Source organism: Galeopterus variegatus, unplaced genomic scaffold (genome assembly GCF_000696425.1).
Source record: "Galeopterus variegatus unplaced genomic scaffold, G_variegatus-3.0.2 Scaffold7072, whole genome shotgun sequence".
NCBI lineage: Eukaryota > Metazoa > Chordata > Mammalia > Dermoptera > Cynocephalidae > Galeopterus > Galeopterus variegatus.
The window spans coordinates 1-22715 of record NW_007733183.1 but is presented as its reverse complement, the minus strand read 5'-3'; positions in this window follow the sequence as shown (position 1 = coordinate 22715).

Below are 22715 nucleotides of genomic sequence, written 5' to 3'. Positions count from 1 at the left end.
TCTTTCTGATATGTTGATTTCATTTCCTTTGGGTATACCTAGCAGTGGGATAGCTAGGTCATAAGGTAGATGTATTTTTAGCTCTCTGAGGAACCCCCACTCTTTTTTCCACAATGGCTGTACCAATTTCCAGAATATACAAAGAACTCAAACAACTTCACATTAAAGAAACAAATTAATTCAATTATAAAATGGTCGAAGGAGACAAATACACATTTTTCAAAGGAATACATGCAAATGGTCTATCAGTACATGAAAAAAATGCTCACCATCACTAATCACAGTGAAATGAAAATCAAAACTACATTGAGATATCATTTCATCTGAGTTAGACTGACTACTATTAAAAAAAAAACGGTACCGAATGTAGGCAAGGTTGAGGAGAAAGAGGAACACTTCTACACTGATGGTGGGACTCTACATTAGTACAATCATTATGGAAGACTGTATGGATCTTTCTCAAATAACTACGGATAGAACTACCATATGATGCAGCAATACAAGTAGTGGGTATATACCCAAAGTAATGGAAATTATCACGTCAAGGAGCATCGTGTACTCCCACGTTTATCGCAGCTGTATTTCAATAGCCAAAATTCTGCCATTCGCAGCAGTATGAATGAGCTTGGAGAAAATTATGTTAGGTGAAACAAGCCAGGCAGAGAAAGAGAAATACTGAATATCCCTATCCCTATTCATAAGTGTGAGAAGAGAGAGAGAGAGAAAAAGAGAGAGAGAGGGGGGAGGAGGAGCAGGAGGAGGAGGAGGAGAAAGAAAGAGAGAAAGAAAGAAAAAGACAGACAAAGAAAGAAGGAAACAAGCAAGGAGAGAGAGGGAGAGAAAGAAAGAAGAAAGAAAGACAATAATCACAGTAATGTGTTGAACTTTCAGAAGGAAAGAACAGAACTGTGGTTACCATAGCTGGGAAAGGGTGAAGCGGGTAGTGTGTTTGTCAGAAATTGATTAATGGACACAAGGAATGATTACAGTTTGTAATGATGAGCATGTTAATTATCCTGATTTGATCATCACATATTGTACACAGGTATTGATATTCAACTCTGTACTCCTGATATATGTGCAATCAATTCTTTATAAAAAAAGAAAGAAAGAAAACGAATCTTTCTACATTTCTCTTTCCTCCACTTCTATCTGTGAAAGAGTTGTCAGTCACTGAATAACCCTTCAAATGCGACGTTCTCCTGTATAAATCCTTTTGCAGCCTCAAAAGGCAAAAGAAGTTATTTTTATCATCTGCCCATCCATAGCAACTTGAAATGTTTCTGTAGCCCTGATCCCATTATACTTTATGTTAGAGTCATTTTATACACACTTTTGTAATATGCTATTCTATGAGCTCTTCATAGGCAAGATTTCTTACTTTTTTATTAGTACATTTCCACAATACTTAGCATAGATCCTGCTATATAATACAATATCAAAATTTTGTTGAATCCAAGTAAATAAGTGCTCCGCCTCAAAATGCTATGCAGCTTTTGTGTCCCATACAGAATTCTAAAACATCATTCAAAATTGATCATGGGATATTTAAATTTTCTATCCATTAATCTTTCTACTGGGCCGCTAAAACTATGTTTCATCTTCTTATTAGAGGACCAAGTTACTTGAACAAAGCTGGCCTTTCGGTCTTCACTATGGCTGCAGCAATACCATCGGTTACAATCTAGATTACATTGATTACTGCATAGCAAATGGAGATTGGTGGACTGGTCAACACTGTGTACTCTTCTCAGTAGTCATATTAGGTCACAATGTTGCTTCTCTTTGCAATGAATTCACTGAGTTAAGAGGAAAATAATACCTTTTCCTCCTAGGAGCTTTAATTGATCATATCTATTGTTATTGTTGTTAATGTTAATTCTTAGTGTGAAAAACTAAAATTTCCAAGGAACGAGTTGCATTAATAAGAATTGATTTTTACTGATTTGAAAATTTAGGAATGTGATATATGGTTTGAGAAATGTTATGAGTATTCTTAGGCATTTAGAGATTTTTGCCAGAGCTATTTGGAAATCTGAAATGAAAACAGACGAGGTTTGGATCTGATGATAAACAGCCTTTAGATTTACCATGAGATAGCATAGGAACAATTTTCTTTTTCAATACAAATGGTAATGGACAATTTGACTATTATTCTTGCACAAACTATATGCACTTTTTCTGATCTTCACATTTTGTTTCTGTGATAAGGCCTGATTTAATTCAAATCTATGTTATATTTTGTCACGGCTTTTTAAAAATTGTTGTTGTTTCCCAGCACCATTTGCTGAAGAGGCAGTCTCTTCCTAAGTGTGTAGACTTGTGACTTTGACAAAGATCTGATGACTGTAGGAGTATGGGTTGATTTCTGCATTCTCTATTCTGTTTGATTAGTCCTTGTGTCCATTTTTATGCTAGTACCATACTGTTTTGGTTCCTATAGCTTTGTAGTAGAGTTTAAAGTCAGGTAGCATTATGCCTCCTGCTCTATTTTTTTTTTTTTTTTTTTTGTTAGACTCTTGAGTTGCTTGCTGACTTTTCCGTTTACACGTTTAATCTTTTATTTTATACTTTAATATATGCACTAGGGCACAATGAGGTTTCTTTTATAATAACATGAAAGGAAGAGAAAAAATGGTTTGGACGAAGAACAAAATATACAGGAAATGGACATGGAAAAGACTCATTTTTAAGTGTAGCTGGTAAAAGCATAAGCTCTTTAGGGAGGGTGATACATTGGTTGGCTTGGTTTCTTTTGTTTTTTCCATCTATCAGGACGTATTGACAAAGAATTATTTGAAGGAATGCATGTAAACACACACAAACACACACAGATAAGAAAAAAGAAAACAGGAAAAGCCCTAAGATTTTTCCCATATTTTTTCAAAGTATATTTTCCCCATTTCTACCTAAATCTGTGCTTGAACAAATTCATCAGGTAAGACAGAGTACTTCTTCAAGATAGGATCATATATTTTCTTTTGTTTTTTCCTAATTCAATGTCTTAAAATAAAAAATTTATATTTACATTCCTAGGATTACATTTCTAAAATTCGTACATTTTGTTAGTTATATTTGAGATTTTAATAATGTGTAAAACTGTAACTTTATAAATCAGTTATGTGAAATTGTTAATAACACATGCTATATATGTAACCCATAAAAAATAATACTTTTTAAAAAGAATTTCCAGTAAAATATGCTTAGTATATTAGCTAGATCTTTTGTTTATCTTTGTATCTGTTTGTGTATATGTATTTACATGTTTGTATCATTAGAACTGGAAGTAATGCAACATTTGTACCGCTAGCATCTAGCTTGTGAGAAACATGGCTTGTTGCCTCTGCCACCCCCAAATATCCTAGATTGCTTTGATGGATTTGTCTGATTAGGTGCTGCTGTTCTTTTTCTTTGTACTGCTTCACCCGCGTTCTTTCTGAAGCTGACATCTTTGACAGGATTAACATTGCACTGGTTCAAACATCCAATCATTCAATTAAAATCAAATTATCATCTTTAGTGGGTTAGAAATCTTGATTCTCCTTTGATCTTAGAATGGGATTTTTGGGTAATGTATGAAGGAGTCAAAAGGCTCTTGAGTAGGGGATGAAAGTCCACAGATAAGTTTGGCGAATGCAATCTAATCAATTCTAATCACTGTTTAGGGATCGGATTGTGTACTTAGGCTGTTTAGGTTGCTGGTTTGATTCCCGCTTGAATGACTATTGACAATTTAACCTACTGATTGTTCCTTAGATATGTTAAGGAAACTGCTTGAATCCTGTTTAAATATGCTAAATAAGTCGCTTGTAGGAAGTACGTAAAAAAGAAAATGTTTACTAAGGACAAGCTGTTTGTTGGTGAATTAACCTAGCTTTTTACAAATTACATTCTGGAATGTCCCATTGTTAATTTACTGCTGTTACAAGTTTTACACTGCCTGTTTTTATGTCCTTCTTTGATGATTGAATCAACTGATTTTGCTTGTGAAATTTCCTTGTCTTGTCAATAAAAAGAAAGGCTGGTTTTGAATCTGGGCTGCTCCCGCGATAGGCAGCAATCCCTCCAGGCCTCATTGATAGTACTTTGAGTGAATTCTTTCTCTTTTTTCCATCTATGTTACACAGTGTTAATCATCAAGGCAGAGTTATTCTTATTTTACCATTAATCAGTCACACATTCTCTTTTTTCCATCTCGGTTACACAGAGTTAATCATCAAGGCAGAGTTATTCTTATTTTACCATTAATCAGTCACACAAATAACATTGCAGGGCTGCTCCTTCGATAGGCAGCAGTCCCTCCAGGCCTCATTGATGGTACTTTGAGTGAATTCTTTCTTTCTCTTTTTTCCATCTCGGTTACACAGAGGAAAGTGTAACAATCATCAAGGCAGAGTTATTCTTAGTTTACCATTAATCAGTCACACAAATAACATTGCTCTATGTCATGATTTATTAATCAATTAAGTAAACAAATATTTTGGGTATTCAGTTTGTATCATGTAATGTATAAGTTACTGTCATTAAACTGGGATTAGCCTCATGATTTTTTTTCTTAAATAAGGGCAATGATTGAGGGAAAATAATTATAATAGTAGGCAAAATAAAAAAGCCCATGACAGAGATATTTTCTCTATTGTATACGATAAATACAAGTATGTCAGGAGAAAGTTCTGGAGACGGTAGCAGGCATTCCTTCTTGAAAGAAGAGTTAATCAGGTAGGTGAGGTAGAATGCACATGGCCACAGAGGGAGGGTTCGAGGTGAGTGGAAAAGAATGAGAAAAGTCTCGGAGATTTAAAACATGATATTTTCAGGAAATGCAAACATAGTCAAGGAAAGGAGGGTTGGAAAGAACAAAAAGTACCAGATCTTGAGAGCTGGCTAACAACAGAAATTCTGAAGCCATACTTCCTAGGTTCAAATCTAAGTTCTAATCATTGTTGGCTGTCATGTAATATGGGGTTTTTTTGGCTCAGATTTTTATCTGTAACATTGAGATGATAATTATAACAGTGATAAAGTTTTGCTAAGGATCAAATCAATTAATAGCTGCAAAGTTTTATAATAGCCTCTGTCATGTGGCAAATTCCATATGACTGTTGGCTGCAATTATGCTCTACTAAGAAGACAGAATGGACTGGACAATGATACTTCTAGATCTTTTTAGAAAAACAAGATCCCCATGGAAGAACTGAGAAGAATGAATAGCGGGATGCATAACAGCCATCAACAGGACAAGATCAGTATAGTATTTTAAGGTAGAAATGTTGCATGCAGCAACGAACATGGTAGATGTGTATATGGGGAAGTTAGAATGGGTGTAGTCTGGGCCTGCCTTAGGACCTGAATTATATGGAGAAGAAAAATATTTTCTGCGAACTGGTTGTACTGTAGGTCTGCTTACATAAATGGAAATAGATGAGTTGAAACATGGTTTCCTCTTGAACACCTTGACATTAGTTGCCTGTGGTTCATACTAACTGAGATATTTGGTAAGTAGTTGGAAATTTATGTCAGGAGCTCAAGAGCTAAATCTGAGTAGGATAAATTGGGAGGAGTAACTATAGGAATCACCCTGAGACCAAACTTTTTTGGTAAACTGTTTATTGGAGTAGAGCTTATAGAAAATACAAATCATAAGTTCACAGTTCAATGAATGTTCACAAAATAAAACGCCCATCTCATCACTACATTTTAATCTGCAGATAATGCAAGTGAATACATGATACTTTATAGTCTGAGAATGGCATTTTAGTAAAAGTGACACAGCCCATAAACCAAATAATCTTGAAAATAATTGGTACTCTTTACTTGTGTTTATCAAACTTTGGAAAGATATACTCATAAGTTCAGAGGAACCTTTATTAAAATGCCATTTCCTTTCTCATGTACTTCATTTTCACCAAGTAACAGCTCTCAGCTCATATCTTTCAAACTCTCCGACAGTACCCCTATCCTCTCTGCCAGTCTCTCTAGAACCTCTGCCTAAAACTAATTCTTAAGCAATAATATGTTTATCTTATTTGTCTACTTCTTCCTCTTTTCCTAATTCAGTGTGCACCAGAACCCCAAAAAACTAGGCTGTGAATGCCTAAATCTTTTCAGAGAATGGCTGGCAACAGAAAGACTAATAAAGAGGAGTCAGAAACTCTTTTATTGGAGGAGAAAAGAGAAAAGATTGAGAACACTCACAGAATAATATGTCATTTCAAGGTATACCTATATTTGAAAAACTTTGTGAAGGATGTTCTGGAAAGAACCAAAGAAGACTGAAGGAGGAAAACATAAGCAAGAAACATCTAGAGATGACTCATAAAATTCAAGGAAGAAAGGTATTTTAGGGAAATGGAAGTGATCATCAGTATAGAGGGTTTCAGAGGTAATGTAGGATGATCCCCAAAATGATTGAACTGGATTTGACAAATTAGAATTAACTTTGTGAAAATGTCCACAATACTCCAAGGAAACTACAGGTTCATTATAATCCCCTTCACAATACCAATGACATTCTTCACAGAAATAGAAAAAAGAATCCCAACATTCATAGGGAACAACAAAAGACCACGAATAGCCAAAGCAATCCTGAGCAAAAAATTAAACAAAATAAAATACAGCCAGAGGCATAACACTTCCTGACTTCAAACAATACTGCAAAGCTATTGTAACCAAAACAACATGGTACTGGCATAAATAGAGATATTCAGACCAATGGAACAGAACAGAGATCGCAGAAATCAATTCACATACTTACAGTCAACTGATCTTTGACAACAAGTCCAGAGGCAACAAGTACATACAACGGGGAAAAGACAGCTTCTTCAATAGATGGTGCTGGGAAAACCAAAAATCCATAGGTAGAAAAATGAAATTAGACCTGTACAACTTGCCTCATACCAAAATCAACTCAAAGTAGTTTAAAGACTTAAATATAAGACCTGAAAATATAAAACTCCTAAATGAAAACGTAGAGGAAACATGTCAGGATACAGGGCTGGGCAAAAACTTTTTGATTAAGACCCCAAAAGCACGGGCAAGAAAAGAAAATACAAAAATGGGATTACATCAAACTGAAAAGCTTATGCACAGGAGAAAAAAAATACCAATTAACAGAGTGAAAAGACAACCTACAAGATGGGAGAAAATATTTGCAAGCAGTGCATCCAGCCAAGCATTAATATCCAGAATATACAAAGTACTAAAACAACTCAACATTAAGAAAACCAGTAACCCAATTAAAAAATGGGCAAAGCAGCTGCATAGGCATTTCTCAAAGGAATATGTGCAAATGGCCAACAGACACATGAAAAAAATGCTCAACATCCCCCAGTAGCAGGGAAATGCAAATCAAGACCACATTGAGATATCATCTCCACTCCGACTGGCTATTATCAAAAAGCCAAATGCCGGCGTGGATGTGAAGAAAGGAGAACCGTTCTACATTGTTAGTGTGCCTGTAAATTAGTGCAGCCCTTATGGAAAACGGTATGGAGGTTCCTCAAACAACTACACCTAGTCCTGCCGCTGAGTATATACACAAAGGAATGAAAATCATCATGTTGAAGGGATACCAGTACTATTGTGTTTTTTGCAGTTTTATTTAAAATAGCCAAGACTTTGAATAAACCTAAATGCCCATAGGCAGATAATAGGAATAGGCAAATGCAGTATATATTCTCAGTGAAATATTACCCTGACACAAAAAAGAATGAAATTCTGCCATTCTCAGTAACATGGGTGAACGTAGAGAAAGTGAAAAGTGAAATAAGCATGGTCCAAAAAGTGAAATACCTCATGTCCTCACTCATAAGTTGTAGCTGAAAGAATGAAAGAACCAGGAAACAATCACATTCATGTATTGAACTTTCTGAAAAAAAAAAAAAAAGAGAGAGAACAGAACTGTTGTTATTAGAGGAGGGAAGGGGGGATAGCGAGAAGTTAGTTAAGGGTCACAAAGATTGATTACGATTTTCAATATGAATATACCAATTATACTGATTTGATCACCACATATATTGATATTCAATTCTGTATCCCACAAATATATGTACTCAATTATCTTTCAATAATAAAAGTGTCAGAAAAATGTTTCTGGTGATATTAGTGATTACTTTTATTAAGTAGAGTGACAAGAGAATAAGTTAATTCTCGTGGGTTGAGAAATGCAAAGGGATTAAGAGGTAAATATGGAAAATTTAGATTACTTTCCAATGAAACTTAGATATAAAGGACATGAAAGAAATGGTCAGATTGTTGGTGATGGTGATGGTGGGTGGGAGAGGTGAAGAATATATAGAGAGTTGTTTTTGAAAATTCGAGTTGTTTAAATTAATATTTTCTTAAATGCTGATTGTGAAAGAAGCAGTAGAGGGGAAGGAGATAATGGCATGAGTCAGATGAATCAAGGTCCTTGAAGACATGTTAATATATGAAATCCAGGACACAGATGGAAGGATTGTCAGTCATGTGGAAGAATACTTCTTCAGTGGGACAGGAAAGAAGAAGGCATGTGACTGCAGACAAATTAGGCAGGGATCAGGGAGGTGAGGGGTGCCTTCAGATATTTCTTGCCGATAAACTATCTGCTCAAAATCAGGTATGTTATTCAATTCTGTACCCACAAATATATGTACTCAATTATCTTTCAATAAATAAAGTGTCAGAAAAATGCTTCTGGTGATATTAGTGATTACTTTTATTAAGTAGAGTGACAAGAGAATAAGTTAATTCTCGTGGGTTGAGAAATGCAAAGGGATTAAGAGGTAAATATGGAAAATTTAGATTACTTTCCAATGAAACTTAGATATAAAGGACATGAAAGAAATGGTCAGATTGCTGGTGATGGTGATGGTGGGTGGGAGAGGTGAAGAATATATAGAGAGTTGTTTTTGAAAATTCGAGTTGTTTAAATTAATATTTTCTTAAATGCTGATTGTGAAAGAAGCAGTAGAGGGGAAGGAGATAATGGCATGAGTCAGATGAATCAAGGTCCTTGAAGACATGTTAATATATGAAATCCAGGACACAGATGGAAGGATTGTCAGTCATGTGGAAGAATACTTCTTCAGTGGGACAGGAAAGAAGAAGGCATGTGACTGCAGACAAATTAGGCAGGGATCAGGGAGGTGAGGGGTGCCTTCAGATATTTCTTGCCGATAAACTATCTGCTCAAAATCAGGTATGTTGCGTCCATGAGAATTAGTTCAAGGCCACTCTCTGACCCAATCCTAATTCCTGCCATAATAACTCCACAGGGAGGAGGATAGCCTGTGAATGTTTTACAGTGAATAAGCCTTGCTTACTTTTGGAAGGGAAGTATTTTTAAATTTTAGTTCATCATTGTCTCTCTTTCACTGAAATGGCTAAAGCTTTAATCAACCCAATGAGCTACTCTGTTAGCTAGGGCCTGGTTTTGTTTGTTTGTTTTTCTTCTTCTTCTTCTTTTCACACACACAGCTAGAACCTAGAAAGTAAGAAAGCTCAAAGCCAGATCGCTCACATTCCTGCTTGTTCTCCCTCTGGCTGACACCTATCCTCAGGGGATCTTCAAAGAGACCTTCTCCAATCCCACATCTAAATCATGATGGCTGTTATATTTGTGCATCTCAAAATAGCCCATACTTATATAAAACAATTGTCAATATTTATAATTGCATGTATTTGGTACCATTGTTCCTTATCTATTTCCCAATAGACTGTAAGAATGCATATTTTGCTTGTAGCATAGAGCCAGTCACATTTCAAATTCACATTAAAAATTTTGCTGAATAAATTAGATAACATATCCTGGTCTTTGAGCATATCGCTCCATGGATAAGGAGGGGCTCCGGTATTTTAGAAAACATTGGGCATCCTACGTGGCCCCTTGTAGTTTGGCTGAGTTCACTGAATGGCAATGTGTGGCCAGAAATTAAAGTTGGTAAAAAGTCTATTGTAACTTTAACTTCCCATTGGTCCTTTTACATCTGTCTACTTACAGTGTCCCCTGAGATGTCACTGTAATCTACTTCCATCCCCCTTGCCCAAAGCAAGGTATGTCTGTGGCCTATAGCAGCAATAAGATGGTCTTGATTCTCCTTTTTGTAATTCTACCAAGAAGTACTGCAACGTGTAGCTTGCAAACCAGTGTGGGGAGGGGGACAATTGATCATTTATGACCTAGTTGGCAAATGGAAAACACACTTAATTAAACTTTAAGAGGTCACTGGCAATACATGATTCAGAATTTTAAATTGCTTTGATAAACTTCTAGGTTTTGTTTCATTTAATTTGGTGCTGCGAGAATTTCCAAATGCTTTTTGTTTTGTTGTTGAACTCTTACTTGATTTACTATTTCTTAGTTTTAAAAAGGGAAGCATCTGATTACAGAGAGCCAGACTGGCTGAACACTAAACCAAACAGGAAAAGAACTGAGAAACAGAATAAAATTAAGTTTTGATGCCTAACACATCATTAGTCAGTAAGGACATAACGAAGTGATTGTTTTCTTAGTCAATTCAGAAGTCCTACAAAGAAGGAATTAAGAAAAAGTACTCTTTACTTTTTTATTTGATTTTTCTGTTTTGAAATGTTCAGATCAGCGTTAAGTGAACCTCAGAACCAACAAGTTACTTGGTTCATAGGAACGAGCGTTGCTAGAATTAAGGGTGAATTTATAGTGAATATTATAATAAAATGATATTGTATGTGTTTTTAAAGCTCTTCCCCCTTTTGAATGAGGAATAACTCAGAATGCAAAGCAAGTTTAAAACTTTGAATAAAACATAAAAATAATTTAAAACATAAAATCAATGTTTCAGACCTCGTAGTTTCTTTAGAATCAAAGCAGCTAGCAGCTACTTAATTCCTGATCTCTTCACACATGCTCCAAAACACAGTGTCCCCGACAAGGAAAGCAAATAAAATCACGTAAAACTTATGCCAATAGCATAAATAGAAGTCAAGAATACAACTTGAGTTTATATCTACTAGGAAAAATAAAATAAAATCATCTCAAACCCAGAGCCCAGGATGAAGGGAGATTAGGATGAGATTGCTTGAAAATCGGGAACATGCAGCAGGATAGCGGTGGTACCTGAACACAGATAAATTTCTCTTTTAAAAATTAGGTCCCACCCTGAGCGTGAAAATATTACAAACAGGTATGAGACAAGAAGGATCAGAATACTGGCTACTGAGAATTCGTATGAAGGGATATGCAAGTGTGGGACTAGAGGTTAAGGCACTGCTTCTGAAGGAAAGGAAGCAACTTGGACGGTGGTGGACATCCCCCGGACTTTTGGAAATGAAGAAAAGGAATAAGACAAGTGGAGGAGATTACAGGTCTTAAAGAAACATAAGAATAATGCAGTCAAAATATACAGCTTTTCTTACTTGTGTCAATCATTAAACCATACTTCGCTATTGCAATTATAGTCTAACTCTAGAAAATAGGAAACAAAAGAAAGTTAATGATAATTATGGGGTTTTGACATATTCACATGCCAGTACCAAAGAGCATAAATAACACTGAGATCTTGGATTGTAAATATAATTTTCTGCTGAAAAAAACAAGGCTAGTTGCAGATATAGCTGATTTATAGGAAAAGGCCAGAGAAAGTACAAGGTGGACCAGAAAGTAAGGAAGTGCTGAAACACATATTGGTCCCTGAACAGGAACTACACGAGGCTGCCCACTCTCAGCACTCCTGTTCAACAGTGTGATGTAAGTAATAGCCAGAGCAATCAGAGAAGAGAAGGAAATAAAGGGCACCCAGATTGGAAAACATGAAGTCAAACAGTCCCTGTTTGTGGATGACATGATCCTATGTATTGAACAGCCTAAAGTCTCTACTGAAAAACTCTTAGAGTTGATACATGATTTCAACAAAGTTGCAGGATAAAAAAATCAACACACAAAAATCAGTAGCATTTCTATACTCCAACAGTGAACATGCAGAAACAAATTCAGGAAAGCTAGCCCACTTACAATAGCCATCCCAAATTAAAATACTTAGGAATAAAGTTAACCAAGGGTGTGAAATATCTCTATGAAGAGAAATCCAAACTGCTGTTGAGAGAAATTTAAGAGGACAGAAGAAGATGGAAAGATATGCCATGCTGTTGAATCAGAGGAATTCACACTGTGGAAATGTCCATATTACTCAAAGTGGTCTACAGATTCAATGCAAACCCAATCAAAATTCCAATCCTGGGCCGCCCCGTGGCTCACTCGGGAGAGTGCGGTGCTGATAACACCAAGTTCCCGGGTTCGGATCCCATATAGGGATGGCCGGTTTGCTCACTGGCTGAGCGTGGTGCTGACAACACCAAGTCGAGGGTTAAGATCCCCTTACCGGTCATCTTCAAAAAAAAAAAAAATTCCAAACTCATTTTTCTCAGAAATGGAAGAAACTATCCAGACATTTATATGGAATAAGAAAAGACCACTTTGACATACCATCTCACTCCAGTTAGGATGGCTAATGTCTAAAAAACTTGGAATGATAAATGTTGATGAGGTTGCAGAGAAAAAGGAACTCTCATACACTGCTGGTAGTACTGCAAAATGTTGCAGCCTTTATGGAAAATCATATGGAAGTTCATCAAACAATTACAGATACATCTACCATATGACACAGCTATTCCAACACTGGGAATATACCCAGAAGAATGGAAATCATCATGCCGAAGGTATACCTGTTCTCCCATGTTTATTACAGCACTATTTACAATAGCCACGAGCTGGAAGCAGTCCAAATGTCCATCATCAGATGAGTGGATAAGGATAAGGAAACTGTGGTATATCTACACACTGTACTACTACTATGCTATACAAAATAATAAAATACTACCAATTGCAGCAGCATGGATGGACTTAGAGAAAATTGTATTAAGTGAAACAAGTCAGGCACAGGAAGAGCAATAACACATGTTTTTACTTATTTGTGGGAGCTAAAAATAAATAAATGAATAAACAAACAAACAAACAAACAATTAAATGTTAGGCAGGGGAAGAAGACACAACAATCACAACAGTTCCTTGAACTTATTAAGACAAACGAATAGATGTGATGTAGATATGGGGGAGGGGAGGGGGAAAGAGGAATGGGTAAAGGGGCACGAAAATCAACTACAGTGTATATTCATCCTCTATTATCAATGAACTTATTTTTACAGGCCATATTTCATACTTCTCTGATTTCAATTAGCATTTTTGCTGTAATTTTGCTGATATTTAATAATAGCTAAATAGACATTGCCACTAAACTGTGACACGGACATTTCAAATTGCAGAGATCCCAGCTGAATTATCATCTATCCCTCTACAGTGACAAAACAATTATAATGGATTTCTTAATACCAGTTGGGCCTCCCAACATACACACATCCACTTAAACCACAAATATTGGGTTCTCTTTACAGCATCCAAGAAGTCTCCAAACTTGAGAGATTTTTCTTCTTTAATATTTGTTGGATCTGTACACATACACTCTCTAACTGCCTCACCCTTATTACGCAACTTCATCCTTCTTTCATCCAGTTAACACCACAACTCCCTAAGTGGGATAATTACCTTTGCTACAATCAATTCTGCACATCCCTGCTAATACGACCATTTTATGCCCTAATTTTGTTCCTAGTACTAAAATCACATTGTCAGTGCATTGCTTAGAAGACTTATTGGAACTCTTTAGCATGATACAAAGGTCATTTGTTATCTCTGTGGTCTCATCTCTTCATCTCCTACTAGTGTAACCAGACCTCTTCCCCTTCTACCTCAGGGAATGATGATTCACTCAAAGTGTACTGCTTACTGATCCCTGAGTTTCCTATACTCTCTGATGCATCTCTACTGTTGGGCTCATTGCTTACTTGGCTTAGAATAAAATGAACGACATCATTTCAATGACTAGCAGCTACTCGTTCTACAGGATAAAATTCAGATATCACCTTACTTGAGGAAGTTTTTACTTTTGAATAGTGTGGATTGTTCCTCCTAGATAATTCCATTGTACTCTGTGTCTGAATCCCTATCAGAGCATCCATCACATAATGTCATCACGGATGTATTATATTCTTTCATGAAAATGCAATATATTTCTTACTGATAACACTGTATTTCCTAACTCTAACCCTAGCACTCACCACTAGGCCTGGCACATTCTGGGTACGTATAGTCATACAGGTTTTGAATGTATGAAATAATGGTTTGGAAAAGGTTTGGAGATGTTATAAATTAACAGGAAAGATATACTATACATATATGTTAACTAAGGGAGAGAAATCTAGGCTAAAACAGATCAAATCCAGAACGTTATGTCACCATCTTAAATTAAATCTTCTCTGGAAAGTAAACGGCAAAAAATAGGTATGAATGCTGACATGAGCCAAAAATTCAGAAACACAACCAAATACTTTCGAAGGTAGAATTTTTTTTTTCATTTGACGAGTTTTAATTTAGTATATACTATGTGCAAAAAACTTTTCTAATCTTTAAAATTATGTCAGTTATTTCTTTAAAAAAGATCACTTTGGAGGTTATCCTTTGGGGTATGAGTGGGGAAGAAAATATGCGCAAAATAAATAAAAACTACATATTTTAGGTAGTCACAAGTAGTACTAAAAAAAGAAAGTATACTGACATGATAGAAGATAATAAGGGTAAGGGTGGCATATAGCTGCATTGTGACAAGTGATGCCACAATGAGTAACCCAGAACTCACACGTGGCTGATAATTATTGTCTGTCCAAGATGAATGGTGGATGAAGGAAAAGTAAATTTCCTGAAAATGCTTCTCAAGTCTCCACATGTTTTCAGTGATGTTAAAGACACTGACGTAATGACTAAAAATGGAAAGTCTCACATGTCACACAAAACAGTGTATAATTATTTCATAGTGAAAGTTTGATTTAAGATGGGAAAGAATTTCTAATTTTCAATTTAAAAAAAAATTTATTTAAAAAAATTCTATAACCTGGATTTTTATATTAGACTACGAAATATAATTTATTTCATAAAAGTTAATTTCGTTACAAAAGGATTCCTAATTGTAATTCACAGGTTGTAGTTTACAGAATAAACAGAGGTGAGATGATTGGCCATCCCTGGAGTCAAGCACAACCCTAGACATACAACTTGGTCCACAGCCCAGGCAGGGGGTCCAGCCCTTTCCCCCAGGAGAGCTGCTCTCTGCACCCAAGCTCCTGGTCAGCTCCACTCAGAGGGTCTGCTACGAAGCGCAGCTTGGGAGCTTGCAGAAGGGGACAAAAGGACCCTGGATTATCCACGCGATGAAGAGGGTCCCCAATGCCCTCAGGAAGACGCCACACCTGAGCTCTGTAGCCTGGGGCACTGTGAGAGAAGGCAGAGAGAATGGAAGGTAGAAGATAGACTGGTTGACCTTGCCGACTCAGAGAAGGCCAACCTCCAGTTGTTCAAGCGTGGAACTCAGAGAAGGGGAGACACACCACACGCTGCTGGGACATGAGCACATGTTCTCATGGAGAAAACCACATGCTCACACGCGTGCACACGCACCCCCCAGAGATGACAGAGACATAGCCACCCATTTGCAAGATTTGCAAGCCTCCAATTGTACCAGTACCAACACTGCTGCTCTTGAGGGAAATGGGCCATTGGGTCTGGCTGTCTCTCAGGACTGAGTAAGGGAAAACTCTGACACCCCCACCCCAAGGCAGCAGCATGGGGACTTAGTTGCAGCAGCCTCAGCAGATTGATGGAGGCAGAAAACACTTTCTGGCATTTTCTTAGGAACTGGGGCAGTCAGAACCCTGCCAGCAGGCTCCAGCCAATTGGTTCGGTGCTCCAGACCGTAGTACACAATTTCTGGAAGTCAGGTGGGAAATAGTTCTTGACTGGCAAGCTGGGCTTCACGTGCTAAGAGCTCCCATACTGGGGGCTGAGCAAGCAGGCTTCTGAGGGTGGGGCAGAAGAGGACAGAACAGAACAAGGAGGAGGGGCATGGCAAACTATGCTCAACTTCTGTCCACTAGGGCTCCTTTCTGAAGCCTAGAAAACAGTGTGTCAGAACTCAAGGGGCCTAGACAGCAGCCATGGAAGCCTTCTAGGTATAGAAAGGAAACTGAGGCCCACAGAAGGACGTGACATGACTGAGGTCACACAGTAGATTAATGGCAGTATGGGAACTCAAATCCTGATCTTCGGACTGGCAGGCTGCACGTGGGAATTGTAGAGAATGTGATGGGAATGGCACCAGCAAGGCCTGTCGCAGCACATGTGTGGTTCTAGCCTGGTCAGGCTACTCTCAACGCCATGTGAAAGAGACCCACTCTGACCAGCAAGGCTGAGCCCACAGGGGATGAAGTGCCTTTGCAGGGAGGGCTCACTGCCTTTGCCTGCGGAAGCATCCACACAGACAATGGGGTCAAGAGGCTTAGTCTCAGCCTTGGGGGCCCAGCCCGGCCTGGCCTCTGAGGCAGGGCCGGCCCCTGTATCAGCCCTGATAGAAGAAATCTTCCCTCAACCTCCGGGAAAGTCCTTCACTCACCCTAGGGTGAGCAGTGGGTGGTGAGATACCCCATGAGCCCCTGAGTCCGTGGCAGGGAAGCTAGGTTGGGGACTGCTGCTCTAAAACCTGCTCTCTTCTCAGAAAACCAAACTTTCAGAGGCCAGGATGTGTCAAGGCTGGTCCTAGTGGCTGCTCAGAGGAAGGCTGGGCCAAGCCCTGGCGTCAATGAATGGAGCTGCAATGGGCAGCGGGAACTTGCCTTGAATGCCAAGAAGGAGAGGCCTTTGGTGGGGCCTCTGGGCCAGCTGCAAGAGCTCGTTCCAGACACCACCAGCCACCTGAATGGGGATGGGGACTCGCCTCTCCCGTGTCAGAACCTCCTGGGACATCCTGGAACAGGTTTGATAGGAATGGGGGTGTGCTAGCCCCTCTGCCCCGGCAAACCTGCCAATTCAGATAGGTACTTTCTGATCTCCCATACTGCAAAGGGAAGGGGAGAAAAGCGTTAAATGAGGGCTTTTGGAGGTCAAAGATCACAAAATAGTTTCTACTCTTCTCCACTTATGCGAATCTCAGCCAGGCCGCCGGCCATCCTCCCACACCTTGGACTGAGTGCTAACAAGCTCCTAAATCCACACCGAGGCCATTATGTATGTTCAGGCTTCAGAAGCTAGAAAGGCCCTCTTAGCCATTTCTTCTGTTTTATAGAAGGAGAAACTGAGGTTGGATTCTAGATTCCTTGTCATTAAGAGCATGCCAGCCTGCTCTAGTCCATCTGGGTAGGGTAGGGATGGGGGAGGTACTCTGCAGTGTCCTGCCCTGGGAGTAAAGCTCTCTAGCTCCCCAGGAGAGGAGGAGAGGTGTCCATGGAGGACCCTCCTCCCATACTTAACTCTGCTTGAGTCCCACTTCTGAGCTACAGACCCTCTGTCACAGCCACCAGAACAGGACCTGAACATTCTCCCTGCCCCATGGTTAGCCTGGCCTGCCCACATTTTTCATCTCATGGCCTCTTGATCAGGATTTCCATCAGCATAGTGGAGCCTGAGGAGTGTCTGATTGGAGATTTGGGAGGGAAGAATTTTTAAATCTTATATGAAGTCACAGAAAAGAAATACAAATCAGATTTCCTTTATAGACTCTCAGACCAGAAAACTTCTCAGAGAAGCTAATATGGAATAAATCGTGTCCCAAATTTTCATGTGTTAGAAGCTTAATCCCACTTCCACAGTGTTAAGAGGGTGGTAAATCTTATTATGGCAATTGAAACGTTGTGCCTTGAAGGGAGGATTAGATTGTGAGGACCATGCCCTAGTGAAGGGTCTCAATACACTGATGTTTTAATGGTAGACATTTCATAAACCCAATTTTATACTTTGGTTCTGTTGGGTTTATAAGGAGATAGTATGAGAAGCTCTCCCTCCTTCTATCGTCTTGCAGTATGATACACTGTGTTGCTGTAGATTTACCACCAGAAACAAGAACCTCACCAGATGTGTTCCTTGGACTTTGGACTCTCCAAGCCTCTGAAACTGTAAGAAATAAATTTTATTTCTATTTAAATTACCCAGTTGCAGGTATTTTGTTATAAGAAACAGAAATGGACTAATGCAAAGGCACTCACAATCTCAACTCTCTTATATTGGAAAGAGTTAACATATTTGGTTTATTATAAAGAAGATACTGAAGATGAAGTTACTGAAGATCTCGAGGAAAATTGAAGACAGGTGATGTTGCTCGACAGAGACATATTTGTGAGATCTCCTGTGTGTGTGTGTGTTTTAATGTTCATGTCGTTAAGTGCTCAAGTTTGTTTTCATGTATTGAAGAATCCTAATACTTAATTTTTCATGGGAGATTGAGAGCATGACTTATTTTCATTGTTAGTCAAAAACGATATACTTTATATTGCCTTCAAAGACCATACCCATTAACAAAAACTGCTTTCAGAAACAGTCCGTTACTCAGATATGGTTTAAATTTTTGGAATAAAGCCAAAGTAAATAAATATCGATTTTAAAATAATAAATATATGAATGCACACATACATAAAATTATAGAAAGAAAATACAGATACAACTCTTAAGAAGTAAATATTTAAGTTCATAGTCACAAGTGTCATTGATGCTGAGGATTTAAACTGATACAAAAACCAGAAAACAGGTAATGCTTCGAAGACTCAGGTAAAAATATTCCCAACTTGTAACATTTGGAAGGGCAGATGTAGAGGAATGTGATATCGAAGATGATTATATTATTCAGCAATCCCTTTGAGACAAAAGAGAAGTGGCTACGTAGTTTGAAAGCCAGGGTTTAAAATTGGGTTTATGATATAGTCACATACAGTGATATGGTGGGATAGGTTAATGTGATTTAAAATCAGAGAGGTAAGATATTAGTTGATGTTCGGTAAAGAAGGACATTGTCTTCGTGGACATTCAAAAAAAGGAATTTTGTAGGGATTCTAGTGTATTCCATTCTAGGGGGAAATGGTGCTCAAGGGTCAAGAATTGTACTTTCTGCAGTAGCAAGTTTACGTTATAGGAGGCCTAGAACCAAGACATTGAGCCACTTTCTTGTCTAGGACTCATTACAATCTTCAGCTAGACACAGAATGCATCCTAGATGAGAAGGTGTCTTTGTTTACTATTGTTGCTTAAGAAATTACTGCAAACTTAGTGGCTTAGCACAACATCCCTTTATTAGCTCACTGTTCTGTAGGTCACAATACTGGCACGGTGTGACTGGGTTCTTTGTTCAAGGTCTTATATGCTTGAAATCAGTGCTATTTTCCTCTGGAGGACTTAGTAAAGAAGAATCTGTTTCCAAGCCCATTTCGGTATCTGGTAGAAATCAGTTCCTTGTGCTTATCAAAATGACTTCACTGTTTTCTTGCTGGCTGTTGGCTGGAGTTTACTCTCAGCTCCTAGAGTCCATTAACACCACCTTCAGAAGCAGCAATGAAGACTCTCATACAAAATCTCTCTCATGCTTCAAATCTTCTATCAGGAGGAGGCCTGCTTCTTTTGTTTTTTTAATTAAACTTTTTTGGCGAGATTAATTTGGAATCACATGCAATTGTAGGAAATACTACATAATAATACAGAGTGACCTTGTATATCTTCTATACAGTTTTCCCAAATGGTAAAATCTTGCAAAATCATAGTATAGTATCACAAGAAGGATATTGAAATTGATAGAGTTTTCAAGAAATTGGTCCATTTATTCTAAGTTATTGAATTTATGATGTAAATTTTCTGTAGTATTCCCTTACAATCCCTAAAATGGGCACAGGATCTTTAGTGCTATTCCGTTTTTCAATCTTGAATTTGGTGATGTGTGTTTTCTTCTATATTTTGTCAGTTTTGTTAGAGGGGTATCAACCTTATTAAATTTTTTTAAAGAACCAGCCTTTTGTTTCATTTCTATGTTTCATTACTTTTTAGATATCATTGATTTCTTATTTTTATCATTTCTTTCCATCTTTTTGCTTTGGGTTTATTTTTCTCACCTTTTTCTAACTTTTTAAGGTAAGAACTTAGATTACTGATTTGGAAACTTTCCTTTTTCTGATATAGGCCTTTCATCCTATAAATTTTCGTCACATTTATTGCTTTGGTTGCATCACATATACTATGGTATTTTGAGGTTTTCTTTTCATTAACTTCTGTGTAATTATTAATTTCCTTTGAGATTATTTCTTTGTCCTAGAGATGATTTAGGTATGTGCTGCTTAATCTCCAAGTTTAGACATTTCCTGTTGTCTTTCTGATATATATTTCTGGATTAATTCCACTTTGGTCCGACAACATATTCTGTATGATTTCAGTTAGTTTACATTTCTTGAGGTTTGTTTTATGGTCAAAGATATATTCTGTCTTGGTGAACGTCCAGTGGATGCTTGAAAGAAAATGTGCATTCTGCTGTCATTGATCCAAGTACTCTATATATTTCAGTTAGGTTATGCTGCTTGTGTGGTCCTTGTTGATTTTCTCTCTAGTAGTTCTAGTAGTGCTATCAGTTTGAAAAGGAGGAATTTAATTCACTGAATGTTACTTAGGATTTGTCGATTTAATCTTTCAACTGAATCAGTTTTTGCTGCAAATATTTTGATGTCTTATGGTTTGAATTATAGGCACTTAGGATTGTTATGCCTTCTTCGTGGCTTTATCTTTTTATCATCATGTAATGTGTCTATTTGCCTCTGGTAATATGTTTTTTTTTTCCTCTGATGCTTACTTTATATAATATTAATATAGCCACTCCTGATTTTGTTTTTATTAAAGTTAGCATTGTATATCTTTTTCGGTATTTTCACCTTCAACCTGCCCATGTTATTGCATTTGAAGCAAGGTTCTTGTAAATGGAATATATAGAGAGTTATGTTTTTGATCAATCCAACAAATTTCTCTCTTTTAATTCATAATTAAGGTAATAGTTGACATTTTAGGGCTAAGTCTTCAATTTATTACTTGCTTTCTATTTGTTCTCTTTGGTTTTGGTTGCTCTGTTTTCTCTTCTCTCTTCCTGTGTGTTTCTTGAACATGTTTATCACTTCATCTTGATTGCTATGGCTTTCCAGTGCATCACTTTGTATTTTTTTCTTGCTGGTTACTCTGTGTTGCTTTTCCTCCCATGGATTTGTCACCCCTTTTCCCCTGGGTGATGGAGCCACCAAAGATTACTCAAAGCCCATCTCTTTTGAGCAGTGAGAAGCCCCAGAAAGGGATTAATATCCCAAAACCCTCTAGCGTGAGGCATCCTTCCATTTGGGAATTTAACCATGAATTGGGGTTCTCTTCCTGCCTTAATTCTCCAGACCAAGAAGTTACAGGAAGAGACATAGGTGGGGTTTTGATAAGTACAGTTTAACGAGTTTAACCATAGAATTTGGTAACCTTCAGTAAGTCAAGTAAGGTGACCTTCTGTAATGCAATTTGCAACAAAGGATTGATTTTAGCAAACATTCTCTTCTTACCACAATTTCCCAGGAACTTTACATATCAATCAGTAACTTGTCTGTCTTTGAGCCAGCAACCTTGCTGTGTTACAATTCTTATCTTGCAACAGAGACTCAATAGCCTGTGGAAAATTTCCTGTCCTTTGCAAGGTCAATATTTGAAACTGCATATGTTATCAGACTCTGGATTCTATTTAACGTCTTTTTTGTTGCTGTGGTTGTTTTGCTTTTTATCATTTAGCTGGCATTCCCCCTGTTTATATTTGGCATGTAGTTTATGCCCTGCTTTTGCAGACTGAGGTTCCATGATAATCTTATTTTCAGAACCTGTGTGGTGCTGTTTTGGTTTGCTTGGTTGATCTTGTGTAGGTGAGGTTCCCACCGATCCTTGCTGGTGCTGCTTCAAAGGGCAGAAGGAGTTTCTGCAGGCCCATTTGGATGAAGAGTGCTTCCTGGGCCATGCACTTTATGTGGAAGGATTTCTTCTGCCTGGAAGGGTTGGAGGCCACTTTACCAGGTTGAGAGCTTTTTGTGGTGGGAGCCCTGTTGCTCAGCATTCCAAGTTTCCTAATGTCTCTGGGTAGGGTAGAGGAGCCATGGGCCCAGCTGAGAGGGAGAACACTTTCCAGGTTGGAAGCTTTTTGTGGTGGGAGCCTTTTGCTATACTCTTGGCCACCCTGTATATCTGGATCGGGCAGGGGAGTCTCAGATCCACTGGGGAAGGAGAGTACGTTCCCTGGCCACTTATTGCAATCAGGGCTTCTAATTTTTACTCCTTATACTTTCTGCTCTTTCCACGTGGTGTTTTCTGTAGGACTCCCATTTGAACTTGTGAAGGAACAGCTTACTGGAGCCACGTCCTATTTTAAGCTTGAAGTTAGGAAATGCTGGCCCTGAGTCATGTTTTCTGATTGGGGAGAGGGACATATGATGTCGTGTTATGATGTTATTCATCCACTCTAAGAGTCCTTACCCAATTCACCTTCTAATTTACAGCTTGTAGAGTTCTCCTGTGATTTTCTCATGTTATTTCCAGAGTATATAGTTGCACTTATAGAGGGGGAGACGAGATTATGGAGCCTAAGCCATCTTATCTGTACTGGAAGTCCTCTCTGTGTCTTTTAAGTGCTCACCGGATTAGCTCAGGTCCACTCTGGATAATCCAGAGTTGTAAATGTCAACTGTACGACATATCATAATGTAATGATGGGAATGATATTCCATCATATCTATAGCCCTCTCTCATACCCCAGGAGAGGGTCTGTTACGAGGGTCTTTAAGGA